At 42.4% G+C, this 17,873-nt stretch overlaps 1 long non-coding RNA gene across 2 annotated transcripts; it reads right to left on the bottom strand.

The window, feature by feature from the left end:
• Positions 1–10,863: 10,863 nt before the first annotated feature.
• Positions 10,864–17,832, bottom strand: LOC127473456 (uncharacterized). 2 transcript variants are annotated; one of them, XR_007905465.1, is made up of 4 exons: positions 17,083–17,832; positions 16,148–16,257; positions 14,907–15,028; positions 10,864–13,519 (listed from the first exon to the last, which is right to left on the bottom strand). It is a non-coding gene; the product is annotated as an uncharacterized LOC127473456 (long non-coding RNA). The 2 variants fall into 2 exon arrangements; XR_007905466.1 differs by lacking the exon at positions 10,864–13,519 and adding an exon at positions 14,233–14,752.
• Positions 17,833–17,873: the final 41 nt, after the last annotated feature.

The raw sequence follows: 17,873 nt of genomic DNA, 5'->3' as shown, positions 1-17,873 counted from the left end.
TAAAATACCAGGCAGTCTTTCCAGAGCAGGGCTCAAATGCTTTAATAAAAACAAGCATTTATTCACTCAAGTTGGGCAAAAATTAATACTTGGATATTCCCATTTAAATAACTGCTTTATGCACATAAATTAATATATACACAGTTAAAATAGTATCACAAAGATAATGTGATCTATTAAAAAGGATTGTTTCTCCAGGATGGCCTGTGACAGGACAGACTCACATTGCTGGCTTTATTTTTCCTCAGATATTCAAAGGCAGCATCCCTCTTCTTTCCAATTCTTATTCCTTTTAATGGCTTCTCCAGAGTTTTTAATGCAAGAACTTGTGTTCATCAGCATATCAAGCACAACTGATAATAGTGAATATGCAAAAAGCAGACTGGAAGGAAAAAAATTGGCATTTTTTAGTACTCCTTTTATTTCAACATCTGGATTTCGCTGGAGTGGATATTTTTCTCCCCTGTCACGAGCTCAGTGTTTCATCATGACTATCACTCCCAGATTGCTCGTGTAAGAACATCCCACTAAGGGAACCAGTGGCTATTTGTCTTTAATAACAATAAAAATTGGATTGCATGGAGCAATCTGGGATGAATTGTGCCATCCATTTCCAGGAGAGAAGCAGTAACAACTCATTACTTCTCCCAAGGAGTTTCTGGTTCTCAGAAGATGAAGGACCCAGCACGCTGTCATTCAGGAAGTGCACTGTTACATTTACCCAAAAAGTTCATTGCCATTTTCAGAGAAAGCTGTTTAAAAAATGATGGATTTCCAGAGGATGCTTTGAGCATTTGTATGTCAATGAAAGAAACCAGGAAAACAGTTTTCCTAGTTTTTAAGTAAAGTTACTCTGGAGTGAAGCTTTTAAAAATTATTTCTTACTAAGGTATTTCAAGAGCAATGAGAGCTCAATTAAGATGCTGTCCACAGACTACCACACTACTGAAAGATTATCTTAAAATATGAAAAAAACCCTTCAAAATGCTAAATAATTATGTCATTGCTAGTTAACAATATTCTTTCCTAAATGAAAAACACAAGACATAAATATAATGACAGTAAAACCTTTGGGAGTATAGAACTCTTTTCTTATTTGCCTTTTACAGAAAGCTTTTTATCAGTGCTCCTCCATCCATTTGGAGACAGGGAACCCAATGCTTCCTCGTCAGGAGGTGAGGGGAATTGTTTAGTGGCAGAGGAGGGAGCAGAACCTTTGCTCCTCACCTGAGACAGTACCAACTCAAAACATCTCTCCAAGAAACACCTTAGCAGAAAAGAGGTTCATTTTACCAGTTCTCTTCTTTTAAAAATATGCACATGTGCTCCATTGCATGATCTGACATTCAGAGCTGACTAAATTATACAGTGATCTTAAGATATTTTTAGCCACACTTACTTTGCAGCTGGAATATGTCTCACAAGTAGCCTGCAGGAGCTTTACAGCTCACAACTTACTGTGATCCCCAGTATTTTTTAGTTGCCTTCTCCTTTGTGTCCTCGTGTAACAGATTCAAAGCCAACTGTGTTGGGTTTAAAAAATGAAATTAAATTAAGAAGGCAACTTCACACAGGAAAATGCTTGATCCCTAATGCTCAGCCTGAACAACTTTTTAAACCTGGCAAAGAGCCCAATTCTCTTGGGTTTCAAGGAGACACAGGATGCAAAGTGCTCGTTATTCACAGAGCATTTTAAAAACAGTTCATGTCCACAGGAGCTTCCTGGTTCCTCACCCACTCTTGGGGTTGGAAGAACTGGAAAGGTTGTTTATTCCTATTATCTCCATGCCCCTGGCTGGTCACCTCAGAGGAAAAGAAACAGCCAAGAATTCCTTTTCCCTGCTTCCAAGAACACCATGGAAGCAGCTGGTGGCAGGGAGCAAAGTGGGCATTTTGATTCCTCCCAGCCTGTCACCTGCCTTGCACAGTTTTCATGTTACTTTTTTTAGGCCATTTTTTTTTCTTTTCCCCCAATTTATTGCAGTAAAAGCAATGCATTAAGAAGCAGTGTTTTGACAAGAGAAATCAAGGCAAGACTACAGAACTGTTCCTTTTAAAGTAATTATCAAAGTCCAAATTCATTTTAGCAAGGAAATCTGAGCTTTAACCCAATAATTAATGGAGATGATTCCAGAAAGAGGACTCATTTTTCATACAGTGCAATGACAAATCTTGTTTCCATAAATGAGGTGAGAAGGCTTGTGAGCATGCTGCCAAGTTTCAGCCAACATAGATTGTTAAACAGCAAGGCCTCCAAGAAGTAATTTTATTTTCTATATTTATGTAGAGCTGAGTTTTCTCCAGGGCACAGAACAAACTGACTGTCAAAAGCTGCAGCCTCTAAAATCCAGACACAGCACATTTTGCTTTATTCGATTTATTCCCCTTGTTGTCAAAATAAGAAAAAATGCTGCTAAAGAGCAGATGATTCAGTTTGTGTAATTTTAATAGTTTCACTTTTAGTTGGGATAGTCATCTATAATGTGGACAGAGTGAGAAGTTCATTACCTCTGTAGAGGCAGCAAAAGAATTTTCTAAATACAAATTGGAGCAACAGCCACCAAGAGTCCTGAGCTCAAATGTCCCAAGAAGAAAACAGCAGGTTATTAACACACTATTTAGGTGAAGTAAGAATTTCTTACATTCTTTGTGGTTGAAGTCAATAAAGTTTAACTGCAATGCAAGACCTACATGGAACTTTCCCCTACAGTTTCTACTCTAAAACACACCTGTGGGTAAATTGGAAAACAGCCAAAAAAAGTGCAAATTCAGTGAAAGTTCACAGGATAATTTAGTTCTAGTGTGTCTAATGGTACTGACCCCACTGCTTGGATGCCATTAAAAATGGGAATGTTGGAAAGCAATCTGCTGCAATCAGTGGAGCCCTGTCAAGGTCAAGTGTCTCTGAACACGGGGTTCATCAAGAACTCAGCGTGACAAACATCAGTCCAGTTTACACCTGGCCTGTAGCAATTGGCCCTGGACTGGGAAAGCCCTATTAAAGGAAATTGCAGAAGTGATTTCTGCCATAAGGAGCTGGGGAAGAGGAAGAGAAGGGGAAAAACTATCAGTGAAGTGTTCAATAAAGGCTTCCTTTTAAAGTGACTTGAAACCAGGTTCACCACCACACACGTTTCTCCTCCTAAAGCAAAGTCAAAAGAGTAAATTCCAGGACATTAAAAAACTCAAGTCAGATCTCTCCAAGATTAGAATGATACTGTATTTTCTGGAATCAATGGATCTTGAAAGATGCTTAGGGCTGTATTAGTTCTTTTACCCCTGAAGGAGAGAGTACACTAAAATCTGTTCAATATGCTGTCATGTGGGCATACTGATTTAGACTTTTAATTGCTAAGCTTTCTGAATACATCTCAAAACACTGCAGGTTACATTATGTAAACTATTAGAAATTAACTCTGGGCATATTTCCCTTCCAGACCCTCTTCCCTGTACTACTCCCAAACAAAAAACAAGATGTAAATTATATATGGTAAGCAGCATGAAAAGTGAAAAAAATACACAGATAATGGCTCCTGCTTCTTTCCTCAGCCATGCAGAGTTGGGTGCTGTGCAGACATGGCAGGAGGGATGTGAAGCTACAACTTCAAGACCAAAGGAAGCTGAGAAAGCCACCTTTACTTAGCACACACAGATCATGATGTTCTCCCAGGAAGCCTGGGCATTTATGCATTCCTGGAAAAAGTGAGCATTGAATGCTGCCCTTCTGATCTGTTGGTGGTTTTCCCCTCCCACTCTGCACTGATGGAAATATTGGCCTACACAGCTCTTATTGCCTTGCACTAAGTGCAGAAAAGGAAATTTCTATTATTTAGAAATTACTTATTAATAAGTAATTGCTAATTATTATTTTTCCTTGAAGCACTCTATGTTCCTATTATCTCTCATTATAAGCCAAGGAAATGCATAATGAGTTGCCTGGTAGCTGTTCCTTGCAGAGAACTGAATCTGTAGGGATGCACCCTAAAATGGTACAAACAAATAGAAGGTGCTGGACATATTGGAACACAGACTGGAAAAAACAACAAAACAACCAACCAAGCATCAGGAAACAGCTAAAGGAAAATGGACACCATCACAGGAGGTTTTCAAGCTGCAGCTGGACATGGTGCTAGATAGTCTTGTCTGTGCTCCCTTTTCCATGACAGGCTGGACCAGATGATCTTCCGAGGTCCTTTCCAACCTGAGCTGTTCTATGATTCCATGTTTAAAATAGCTAATTCACCTTCTGGGAAGCAGACTATTTTACCACAGTCTTACTGTGACTTAAGGCTTGATTTGCCACCAGGACATTTCATGGGCAGTGTTAACTCCTTATCATTACAAAGGAAAATTGAGAAGGTTTCAGAATTTCTAAACCTTCAACAAAAGTGCTGTTCAGACTGTGGTTCCCAGCAAGGGAGGGGAGCAGCACCAGCAAGGAGACCAAGCCCAGCCTGAAAACCATGTCATTACCAAGGTGCTGACACCCTGAGAGGCAAAACCCACCCAGCAGGAGGTGCCAGCTTAATTTTGCTGTCCTGTAATCAGCTGTTGACAAACTGTTAATTGACTGAGCACAGCATCCACCAACACAGGCAAGTGTTGAGGAGGACATGGGTTTGTCTAACTGGATGCATTTCCAATCTGTCAGCACATTTTCAAAAGATAAGGACACAACTGGTTCCTCACACAGAAATGGAAATCACACCTGCTCCAAGCTGTCATTAACATACTACAGTGCCAGGGAACGGGGAGAGAGGGAGAAAATGCAAGTTGCATTTGCATGTAGAGCAGGAATTTACTTTCACTTCCTAAATCAGCAGCCCAGATTCCACCCCAGTCAGTGGAGCAGCACTTGGTTTACAGGATGCTGAGAAGGAGAGGAAGAAAACTCTTTGTTACCTAGTTCTTGCAGTATTAGATCTGAGAGGCAGCACACTGGTTGTGAGGCCACAGACCTCAAGCAAACACAGGAACTGCTTTTGCAATATGAAGCACAATTAAGCTGTGGAACCTTCTGCTAAAGGACCTATGAACAAGTTCAAAGAGGGAAAAACAAATGCACTGAAGTCCAGTGCTGATACTTAAACTAAATGCTCCAGCAACCCTTTTTGGTGCCAGGTATATATTTTTGGTTCCAGTATAAAAATACTACACACAGCCCAGACTTGTACTCTTTCCCTAGGGAATTGGTATTAACCAATGTTGACACAGGAGCCTTAGTTTGACAGAAATGTCTGATCCAGCCTTGCAATTCTTATACTGAAGTTTAAGCAGATGAGGAAAAAAGGAACCTGATCTCAGAGTCCACAAACAGGTAACTAAGGGAAATTCTACATAATCTAAGCAACTGAGTTTTTTTCCTTTCAAATCCATTAATTCAGGATGAGTTGTCACATGGTATTTTGCTATAATCTCTAATCTGGAAGCAAGCACAGCAATAATATTAACATTCCTCACTAGGGTTTTCTGATATACAGGTGTTTTTAAAGGCAATGCATTAGTGATGTGCAACATGTTAGGGACCAGTAGGAACAAAGGGAAAGCATTAGAAAAAGCCTTCAGCTTGAATGTAATGCCACACAGCTTGTCAAGTGCATCAGAACACAGGAACAGAACACCCCCCCAAAAAGCCCAAATGTTTCAATCCCCTGCCTTTGTCAGGGAAATCTTTCCTGAGGACAAAATAAAAATACAGGCTGCAAAAATCCTACTAGCAAACACAACAATACAACATCTGTCCTTACATGAAGGGTGGCTACTTGGAAAGGGAAGAGTAGGAGGTATTTGTTTTGACCAAAGGAATAAAAGTACTGAGAAGACATGCAGAAACCAAAAACCAAGTTGTTAGAAGAATGCAATGAAGGCAGCACATTTAACTCTGCTCTACTCAGAGGAGCTTGAAGACCTTGGGCCACATCAGTCTTTCTCCACCTGCATCAGGTTCCCTACCTTTGGTGAGACACTCAGAACAAGAGGATATTTCGGGTGTGCACACAGTATTACGTGTAAGAAGGCTTACACAGACCTTTCCAAGCCTCTAAAAACCAGATGCTGCAAAAGGAACAGTTTATTTCCACATCATCTTCATTACCAACAAACCCCTCACAATGCTCCACTCCCCGGAGTGCTTTGAGAACCACTCTGCTGAGCAGAGACTGCAAAGCAGCTCAGAGAGCAACACATACTGCAAACTGCTACAGAACAGCAGGATGCACTGGCAGAGGGAAACACATTAGTTTCAGGACAGAAAGGAAAGAAATATTGATCTGAAGAGACATTTTTACCAGGCAGTCACCCGTGTAAAGGAGAGTTACACACTCCCATTGTTTCCTCGTGCCCCAGGAAACCTCACAAGTCCCAACATCCCCTCCAGCGTTTTCCCTCCTTCCAGCTTGTATTCTAGCAAACACTCCTTCCATTTCTTGAGAACAAAGGCAGGCTGACAGTTAAAGCTGTGAAAACAGCACAACAATCCTATTAAACATGCCAGGTTTGCTCTGCTACCCCGCAGAAAGATACAGTGATGGTAATTAGAATGCAACCATAAGTAGCTGGGTGAATCCAGTGAGTGCAGAAACTGCAACACTTCCAAAAGCTCTAACTGCATCTGCCTAGGTGCAGGAATATATACACATCCCTTATCTGATTTCTCCAGGAAGCTGCTGATGACCATTTGTGGAAGGCAGACACTCTGCAAACAGATATTTGATCTGAATATGACATCTGTGTTAATGCTTTCAGAATAAATATACAAGATACAGAAACATTCTGGTTACAGACAGCACTAAACATCTCACTCCTCGGCTCCTTCCTCCTGAGGAGCCATCAGTAATCTCCACTGCTTCACATACTGAAAGTAAGTAGGTTCTTTCAGAAGATTAGTTTAGCATCCAGTAATCTGTTTCTCTAAACAGCCTATTCTGAAGCACAGAAGCAAATCCCACTCTCTAATCCTGTTGGTTTCAGAGACAGGAGCCTGTGACAAGCATAGATCAGCGTGCAGCAGAATTACAGCATTTGCCTTTTGAGAAGATTTCTTCCCTTACTTAGGCCAATTAAACTAAAAAACCTCAATGCACAAAATACTGAACCACTTATAGAGATTTTAGAGCAACTGCAGATGTTTCCCAGTGTTGAAGTGTCAGGAAAACAAGTTTAACTCTCACAATTTACATTAACTCTCCCCCTCCACAGTTTCACTCCAGCCCTTGTCTATTTGTTGCCTCATTTAACACATCAGGCAGCAACAGAAGCAGTACAACTCCAGGAGCAGGGCTGAGCCAGGACCCGAGGAGGATCCCAGCACAGCCCCAACCAGAACAGCCTGCCACAAGACCCAAGCACAGCAGAGAACACCAGTTACAAACAACAAAATCCATCCATTACCTCAAACGTGGCAAGGGGATGAACCATGTCCAGGAGCCATTCCAACAGGAGGTGAAGCTGCAATATAGGCACTAAAACCAGCCCTAAAGACCAGCACAGCTTAAACCAGCACACAGCCCCCAGCTTGAGCTTAAATGGGGCCCAAGGACCTATGGGAAGGGGTGTGGGCAGGGCCCCAGGTGAGGCTGGTCAGGACCAAGGAGTGGATCAGTGCCCCCAGGTGTAGCTGCTTCTAAAAAGAGAATTCTCTGGAATAGTCAGGTATTGTGTAATTTTGTGAGTATGTAAACCCAAAAGGTTCCTTTATCCAGGGAGACAGGCTTTAGGAATGTAGGGAGATGTTCAGTCTGTGCTGGGCTGCAGCTTCCAACGGTGGATGTGTTTTGTTAAAACACAATTGAGTAGGAAAATGCTGTTTACATGGTTCTTTATTACAATGGCTTTTAACATTAGGTGTGGGGTTGGGTTGTTTTTGTTTCTGTTTTGGTTTATGTTTGTTTGGGAGGTTTGCTTTTGAGGTTTTTTTGGTTTGGTTTGGTTTTTGCCGGGTTTTGATTTTTTTTGGCTTATTCACCTACTACAGTGATTTCTGCCTTTCCCTGAGCCTGGGTTAGCAGATAATACTCTGCACTTTTTGACCTTGTAATTCTAAGGTTCTCTACCTAGTCAAGCAGACTTCATGAAGCTCAAATTCATTGGATTTCTTTGTTTTGAGTCCCATTCTGTAACATACCTTCTTTCTATTTATAGAAGATTCTGGTCATTACGTTGCTCATGAGCAGAGCCTTTAGAAGTGATTTGTGCTTTTAACAGGGACTCTTAGTAAATAGGAATAGAATGTAAAAATGCAGATTGGTGCTGCAGTAGCCCCAAGGGAAGGGTTACACCTTTTTTACAGTCCCCAAGCATTACTGAGATTTAATATTCTGTTTGATATTTGTGTTAAGGAGTAATGCTGACCCCAAAAGAAATTCTGGGCATAAAACTCACAACCCTCCTTAGGGAGAAATAACCAGTCCCTGTTACCAGCCAAAAAAAGTTGCTGTAATTGTCTGGCCTTTTGTTCACAGCCCAGATTTTACTGGGAAATAACTGAACCACAAGTAGCAGCAAATGGTAGGCAGAGAGCTAAGAGGACTTACAGAACTGTCTGTTACATTTCCAAATGACAGCCCTCTGTTTTAGGGAATGACAGCAGAGCTCTTTTCTTAGGGTGTGGTGGGACTTGCCTGGCTCCCTGCACATTCTTAGGGCTTTTTTTTATTATTATTCTTTGTGCAACAGAAATCACGTTGTTGCATTTAAGAAATTGCTGGGGGAGGGGGGGTCGGTAACAACAAAATATTTGTTACTGTTTTCTAAACTGCAACAAAGCATTTTTCCTACTGTCTCAATGATGCATGGAATTTACTCCTTCCCAAATATGTGAGACAGGAGGACCAGGAGTGCTGCTGGAAACTGTGCTTTAGCAGGACATATTTCTTGCATATGGATCTGAATGTAGATCAAAACGAAACAGGTCATTTACAGCTCTGTGCTGAGAGTTTGCCAAAAGTATAATTCTCTGAGAGGCCAAATCAGAAAGTAATTTCCCTGTTATTGTGGCCAAGGCTCTGCTGGTGTTACAAGTGCAAATGTCTGCTCAGCCACTCAATGTGGCTTGTTTGAAAATGTCTTTGGCTTCAGTTGCCTCCAGGTTTGGTGGTTTTCTTACATTAATGCGTCTCTGAGACAGAAGCAAAATGTCTGCCTGTGGGGTTTTAGACACAAACTGAGAAGGCATATTAGAAGGTCATCATTGTCTTATGCTTTCTCATTTTTTCCTATTCATTTATCATGGGAAAATTCACAGAAACAGGAGAACAAAGTGTAAAATAGCAGCTTAAAGAATACCCATCACTCGTGCTACCGAGGCACTTGGATCTAAAGCTGTTCTGCTGGGCGAGGCCCAGGAATACAAATTCCACCTTTTCCCAGTGTTTTGAGCAGTGGCACAGTAACATTCCCACTGGGAAAGAGAGCTGTGACATGAGCTGTAATCAGGGTCCAGTGGGCCAAATGGTACACTTGGTTCAGGGACAGAGCTGCCTGGGAGTGACTGGAGAGCCACAGGACTAGAATGAAAGGCTTGGATCCACCATCTCCTCACCAGAGACACGTGGATCTAAACCCAAAGTCTGGCTTAGGCAGCTGCTGCTTGGCACATCTGTGCAAACTGCCCCCTCCCCTGAGCTTAAGTGTGTGCCAACAGCAGCTTAGCTCAGCTCTGGGTCCCTGGAAACTGCTCCCCAGTAACTGGGATATAAGGAACTACACTCCCCTTGCAAAGAAAAAGGACAGTGTTTCTTAATCACCTGATACAGATGTAAAAAAAAAAAAAAGATATTTGAGGATATGTAAACCTTTAAAAGTGCATTATATATTTCACATTTCTTTTAAGGGGAAAAGGCATCCATACTTAAGAGCTTATGGATGAAGCTGGAGGACCAGGAACACTGTTGCCACACAGAAAGCTACACGGTGGCTGGAATATTTCAGCAATAAAAATGAACTTTTGGGACATGGTTCTGCTGGAATAAGCCATGTAAGACTATGTATTTATGTCCTTTAGATTGTTACCATACAAAATCCACTTATTATAACTGGTTTACATTGTCCACTCATGGAGCTGAACAGCACTGAACAGCTAAAGGATGGTAAATGAGGCTCAGAGCACTCACCAGCTTAACATATTCCACATAAAACCTGCTATTTCTGGATATCTGCTAATGCATTCTTTGGCAAAAGGGGAGCTCTGAAAGAAACTTTTACATAAGCCCCATCAGCAGCCCACACTTCAGATAAATGCACACCCTCTCTGGTTTTAATTCTTTCTTTCAAAAGAAAAATCTTAACGTGACTTTGTGCCTGACACCCTTGTGTTCTGGGGCTGGATCTCAAGTGCTCTGCACAGGAACCCCTGAGGGAAAATCAATGGTTTTCTTTGCCCCCATCACCTTAATTACCAAACCACACATCTGAGAGTTGCACTGGGCTTAAATATTTATGGACACTTTGGAAGTTGCATTTAATCACTGGTGGGTGATTGTATATTTGAAGATTTCTGTGGCCTTGGCAAACAAAACATGAGAATTTCAGCTTCCTTGAAGCTTGAGTAGCCTTTTCTGGCAGACAGTTTGCAATCTTTTCATATGGCCCAGCAACGAGATCTATACACCACCTCTTTTTGGAGCAGAGATATTTCTATGACCACATAAATTACTATTAAATGTAAGCACGTTCCATTTCAGGAATGCTGCAGAGACAATCCAGCCTGGTAATAAAATCACCTCTGTTCAGTTGGCTCTTCATTCACCTGCATTTTTGGTTATGTAAAAGATATTGTCAGGACCAAGAATTCTGAACTCAGCCTGCTTTACCCTTCAATACAGAAAACTTTTTGGGTTGATTCCAATTTTCACCCAAGTAACTCATCTCTCATAAAATCACCCCACTGATTTTAGACTGTAACTGAAAGGGATCTTGTTCCTAAAATTCCAGGAACAATTTCAGATAGTTGTCCAAAGAACAAATGGCCTGAAGTGTCTATTGGACACTAGTGATGCAAGATAAGAGATGAGTTAAACTCAGATCATATTGCATGTAATTCTTCTTTCCAGCAGCTTATTTTCAACTGTCTCTGGGAAAAGGAGAACAAGGAGAATTACAGTGGCAAATTCAAGGCAATTCCAGTGCCTTGCAATGTCTTGTGTAATTTTTACCTCTTTTAAATGGTTGTCTGGGAAAAAAAAACTAAAAGAAATCTGACCATTACTTGCCCTTGGTCCACCCAATGTACAGGTCAGCGGGAAAGGAACAGGAAAACTGCTTAAACAGGAGGGCCAGGATAAGGATTTTATACTTGTTTTGAAACACTAAAGGAGATGAACATTATTAAAACTTGGAAATTTTTAGAGAAGACAGTCCCCACAAGAGCCTCAGGAGTACTGGCATCTGTATCAAACCAGAATGCCTATTAAGACGGGGGCCAGAAATATTATTTTTCACTGCTTTTAGATGAAGACATATTTTCTTAGTGTGTGAGGGAACGACTACAAACTCTGAAAAGGTGGTGCAAATACAGCAATAAAATGGAAAATATTTACTGTTTCACGTATATTCTGCTGCTTTCAGCTGAAGTCGCTCATCTCAGCGCTGAATTTAGGTTGATAAATAAAGATATTCACAAAGGTTGGGGTTTTTGGAAGCTTGGCTTGATTGCAGTGGCATCTGGATTTACAGCTCTGCTGCAATATGTCTTCGGGACATTTAAGCAAGAACTTGGCTTCTGACAGGATAGTTTTCATTTTCTCAAACTGGCCATATTTTCAGGTGAGCTTTTATTCTTTCTGCAGCAAATCTCGAAGCATTGAGACCTTTAGAATTACAGCACCTATTTGGTGTGGTTATGAGTGCACAGCTGCTCCTCTGCCATGGAACATCTGGGGGGTTGGCCTGGGTTGATACCTGTGCCTTTGGGCAGCCCTGGGAGCAGGTTTAAAATGGGTTTGACATTCCTGCAGGGAGCTGTCAGTGAGGCTGGGACACTGCCTGGCACAGGGAAAGCACTGGCTGTGCTCACAGATACCCAATCCTTGTGCAGTCCCTGCTGAGGGCAGCAGGAGATCTCCAGGTCTTTACACGCTTTAACACAGTTTGATTCACTTCTTTACACCAGAAAGGAGTTGAAAGGGGCTTATTTTTGAAACAAGAAGTCACTGATGGTAAAAGCCCTGTATAAATAACTCCCCGTGCCATACCTAACAAATCTTAGCTGTGTGATTAAGGCCTGAATTTTGGATTCCTGTGCTGTGTAAGGAAGAATAACTCTTTTTTTTTTTTTCTTGAATAGCATGTAGTCAGAATTAATCTGTCAATGACAGGTTGCACTGTAAGTCATGCCCTGGGTACACCCTCACAAGTGATAGAAGGGAACCAGGATCCCAAACAGCCATAAACAGCAACATGGACAAGAGTAGAATTTGGCCCCAGCTGTTTGCACTGGATTTACTGCCTGATGAGCCCAGCCAGCTTGAGCTTGCATCATAATCCAAGAAAAAAACCTAATAATACCTTTCCATCTAACTCAGCCACATATATCAGGCTTTGGAGGTGTCAGGACTAAAAAGAGAACTGTACTTCTGTCTTGGAGATATTTTTACTGCTGAGAAAGATATACTGCAAGCAACAGTTCCCTACGCAGCAGTTCTCCTTTCTCTTTTCCACTTAAAAAAAAAAGAAAAGAAAAAAGAAAAAAGTAAGAAAAATAAGTCAAGCAATAAAAATTCATGTTTCACGTCGGATCTGATGCACTCAAACTTGAAATCTTGTTCTCCTATCTCCTGCAAGATCTTTTAAATTCTGAAGAGCCTTGACAGGCAGAAAATGAACAGATGCACAGTAGAGGTGGGAGATGATCTTGTAGGAGGTCTGTGCTTGCCTTCTGCAAAGATAAGGAAGCGGAGGCATTCCTGAATCCTGGAGTGCTGTGTGGGGAGAGGGAGCCCCCAGCATGCACCTCTTGGCAGGGCTGGATATTACATAAGGCTTGCAAATGAATTGCTGTCCCTCTCTTTGGTACCTTGGAAGAGAATGAAGATACCAAATAAAGACACCTCAGTAGAAACAAGCAGCCCTTCAGGTTCCACATCTCCTTCCTCCTGTCCCAGCTCCCCTGCTGAGCAGTCACCTTTCCAAAGGCAGCAAGCTGTTCCTCCAGCTCCCACACAGGCAGTCACGCTTCCTGGACAAGGTATCCCTGCTCCCTGGGGCTTGGGGATACCTCTGGCTGCAGGAAGGACACTGAGCACTGCTGTACTCTGGTGTGCTTCTGTTTTAGGCTTCATCTCGGTAGCCAAGTGTCTTCTGTACTCAGATAAAAGATGAAAAAGCAGATTTTTTAATATTATTTAGTACTACAAGATCAAGGACAGCCATTCAGGAAGGTAGGGAAGAACTGCACATTACTATAAGACGCAAAAACAAGCGCATGGTGGGATTTTTTGATAATAAGATACATTTTCCAATGCTGAATACCTTTGATAACTTTCCAAATCAGAAAGCCTGACAGGACAACCAGTTGTTCACATTTCTGCAGAATAACAGAGCTCAAAGTTAGTCAGAGATGTTCTTGAAAGCCACATTCAACTGGAAGGATTATGGGTACAGTGCCCTTGTAAGTATGATTTCCTCTTCTCCTTACATACCTACCTTTTGGTGAATAGCCATTAGATTCACACTAACATCACTCATATGAAGAAGAAAGCTCTTTAAATATTTCATATTCCAAGGAATTTTTTTAGTCTTATTTTTGAAGGAGAGATATGAACATTACTGGTCAGTCTAGTATAAAACCTTTGGTTCATTTTAATTAGCTACCAAAGGCAGGGCCGTGGTGACTTCCCAACAGTTGCAGTGCTGTGGTTTTAAAGATTTATCTATTCTAAACTAAACCATTTGCCTGGAATACGACGAGTTTTATGGTTAATAAATCCATGTGAGAAACTGCAGGAAATACTTATTTTGGCTACATATTGTTTACTCTCTACTACATTATTTGTTTGAAACTATAAATCTCTTTTAGCTTTCACATCATGAAAAATACATTGCAACTTATTTTGTTAGGCACGTGTACAAATTTAAATAAAATCAGAAATATAAAATGATTACTCTCTGCATTATAAAAAAAAACTTCTTATTTCCTAGTTTTGCAAACAATCCATCGAGAACAGATTCCAAAAGCCCAGGAGGGTAGTTCTGGAAATCCAGTATAGAACTGCAAAAAAAATTACAAGGATGGTGATATTGAGTGTGTTTTAGGGAAATGAGTGATACAGTAATTTATTCTGCTCTAGGCAGTGTCACGAATCCATCATGGCACAAAGTGAAGGAAAACACGTCAGGAATGCTGGAATACCTTCCTTTACCAAGAGAAACCCGCTCAAACCAATAACAGGACAACATTCAGTATAGTAGAAAATAAACCTAATAGAAACAAATTACAGAATGAATTTTCTAACTACACCCTCTGTACCACACACCTAAAACCACTGAGTTTTTAATTGCCTTCATTTTTCCACTGGAAAGCCACGTGATCAGGAGGCAAAACCTTGGTTCAGTGAACACAGAATCACCCAGTCCAACCTCCCCATACAGAAAATAGTTGTAGAACACAAAGCACACTTTTCCTCAGTTCCCTCAAGAGAAACAGTGGAATTACTGATGCAGAAGTCTAGGAAACAATGTACTTTGGTGCAGAGCAGGGACTGGTCACCAAGGTAAATAAATTATCATTCCAGCACAGGAATATTTGTGCCATGAGTGCCTGCAGTTTTACAGAACAAGAGAAAGACACATTGGCATCTCTACACTATAATTGACCTTTACATTTTATAGTCAAGATTAAAACAAACAAACATGGAATTGAACTAATCTTTTTTTTTTTTTTTCTTTTTCTCCAAATTCTATCCAAAACTTACCTGATATTCATGGACACACTTCTATCTACAGCTGTGGAAACCTAAAGTGACAGCTTGATTCCTGAACCTTTTCTTTAACAGCAGTGGGATTATGGAAGTTGGAAAACTACAGCTCTCCAGGTCTGTGCAAAACCAGCAGAGCAACACACATATAGAAGCTGAAGAGGTACAGATTTAACAGAAGCCAAATGAAGCTAAAGGAGAGTAAGTTCTGTAAGGGACATGGTAATTGAAGTAATCACAGGAGTAATAAAAGGTCTGGCTCAGACACTTGTCCTCTCTAACTGGCCCTTTCTTGCTTTCTCTTTCTATTCTTTTCCTGTTTCATGCTCCTAATCAGGTTCAAATGAGCTGTACCTTCTTCCACCTTTGCAAGCCTGACCTACTTCCCAGGGATTAGCAGCACCATGTCATGTCTCCCCTGTTCCAGGAACGCTCTGTTCTCTTTTAGGAACAAAACCAACTCTGGCTTGTCCCTGAGCAGCCTTTGCCTGAAATGCAAACCTTCTCTGTGTTGAACGTGGCTAGAAATTACTCAAAAATTACTGGTAAAGTCCTTTACTCTTTTTATTGTCAAGTCTTTCTTCCCTTGTTCTTTTGAATTCACATTTAACTGGAGCCATCATTTTGCACGTTCCTCCTCAGCCCTTTCATGGAGCTCTGTTTTGCCACCCCATCCATTCACACGTTCTTGAACGATGCAAATATAATTATTCACCACCCTGCACCACCCCACAATAAAATGTTCCTCAGCCTTCCTTTTTGCACAGTGTTGTCACATAGATTCTCTTAATTTGGCTCCACCAGATTTCAAACCTTTCTCCATTTTGGCCAATCACTTGTTTTTTTTCCTTCCTCCAAAGAATCTATAGAAAAACTAACATTTCTCTCAGGTTTCTCCAGTTCTTACCAGCAGCAGAAAAAAAAGTGCTTTCTGTATTATCTCCTCACAAGGCAACTTCAGCCACGTGTGTGTCTTCTCAAATAATTGCTACTGCTGCATTTCTTTCTTTCCCCTAAATATCTCAGGTCTAAACGTTGTTAAAACACCACATCCAATTTTCAAACTGTCCACTCAGGAAGGGCACTGATAAATTAGAGGGTTCAGTTTTGTTTTTTCACAAACCACAGGAATATTTAAAGGATTAGAAAACTTGTCATAAAGAGACTTTGAGTTCAGTGTATGCGTATCACATGGAAAATATGACCAGATATATGTGTTCTGAGAGGCTCTCACTTACTTAATCCTCAGCTGGCATTAACTGCAGTGGCACGAAGCTCACAGCACACAAAGGCAGGGATGTCTGTCAGCAGATCTCTTCTTTGGGAATGGCAGGTACTGTTGGAACACCTAGTGAGGAGAGAATGTCACTGAGTCATTGGGAGAGGCCTCATGACTCCTGAGAAGCAGCAAAAGAGGAAAAATCACTGTAATTGTTTCATTTCTGCATAGTGTGAGCAGTGCTATGGGCACCTTCTGCTTCGGTCCCCAAACACACCGAGATTGCTCCAGTGTCAGTAAGTCAAGGTCAGAGCAATTCTCAGGCTTTAAGGAATGGTTCCATCGAGCCCAGATTCCTATGGGGAAATATGGGAGTGATGTAAAGGAGCCTCATAAAATAAATTGTTGAAGTGGGATAAAATCCAGAGGTGTAAGTCCTACTGCTTACTGGGGGGAAGAGGGGGAAGAAAGGTAGAAATGCTTTAGCGACAGCTTATCAACTTTTTTTTTTTTTTCCCCCCAGTAAATGGTAGAAAATCCTTCATCACAAGTTACTTCCCAGCCAGGATAATCTCCAGCCAAGCAAGAATTTCCATATTGGACAAGAAGGCAGCCCTAGACCTGTACAATGATGTCTTGTTTTCTTTTTTTTTTTGGTCTATTTACCAGGCTAACTAAGGAAGTCGATTGTCTTAATTTCCACTAATTGAGGGTGCAATCATTCCATTCAAGGGCAGGGCTGCTGTTCAGAGGGACCTGGACAAGCTAAAGGGATGGGGCTGACAGGAATCTCATCAAAGTCAAGGGAAAACACGGAATTATGTGTCTAGGATGGGGTAGACAATGCATTGAGATGGATGGGCTGCCTGCCTGGGGCAGAGCAGTGACAGAACAAGGAGCAATGGCCATAAACTAAAACACAAGTTTCACCTTGTGTTAAAGGAAGAACTTTACCTTGAGGGTGGCAGAGCACTGGAACAGCTGCCCAGGCAGGGTGTGGAGTCTCCCTCTCTGGAGACATTCCAAACCCACCTGGGCAAGCTCCTGTATCACCTGCTCCAGGTGACCCTGCCTTGGGCTGGATGATCTCCAAAGGTCCCTCCCAACTCGAACTCTTCTGAGATGCCGGGATTCCGTGACAATCCCTCCTGGCCCTAGGGAACACTTGTTTTACCGTGATCCCACAGCACACCCCGACTGCGCTGGCGCCTCACAGCCTTCCAACCCGCTCTCACCACACGGCACCTCGAACAGGCCTCCTCGTTATGGGCGCCCCAACACGAGGAGGACGATCACAAAACCTGACCGAGCGACCTGGAAGCCACCGCAGCGCTGGGGCCGGAGCGCTTTGCCCGGTGGCCGTGCCTGGAGCGGGAGATCGGGGTTGAAGCCTTCCCGGGGTCCGTGGAACAGGGCGCTTCGCCCGTGAGGGGAAGGGGCGCCTATCCCGTGAGGGGCAGGAGGCTTCGCCCCTGAGGAGAAGGGGCGGCTTCGCCCGTGAGAAGAAGGCGGCTTCGCCCGTGAGAAGAAGGCGGCTTTGCCCGTGAGGGGAAGGGGCGCCTTTCCCGGTAGGGGAGGGGAGGGCAGCTTTTCCCGTGAGGGGAAGGTGGCCTTTGCCTGTGAGGAGAAGAGGAGCCTTTCCCTTCCGCGCGGACCGCGTTTTCCCGTGAGGGGAGGGCGGTCCCCGGGCGGAGCCGCCCTGCAGGAGCCGCCCCTGCCCCGCGCAGGCGCCGCCCCTGCCCCGC

The sequence above is a fragment of the Manacus candei genome, unplaced genomic scaffold (assembly GCF_025592945.1).
Source record: "Manacus candei isolate 608988 ecotype Guabito, Panama unplaced genomic scaffold, ASM2559294v1 h1tg000035l, whole genome shotgun sequence".
Lineage (NCBI taxonomy): Eukaryota > Metazoa > Chordata > Aves > Passeriformes > Pipridae > Manacus > Manacus candei.
Note: the sequence above shows the minus strand (reverse complement) of the source record. Positions and strands in the feature narration are given on the sequence as shown.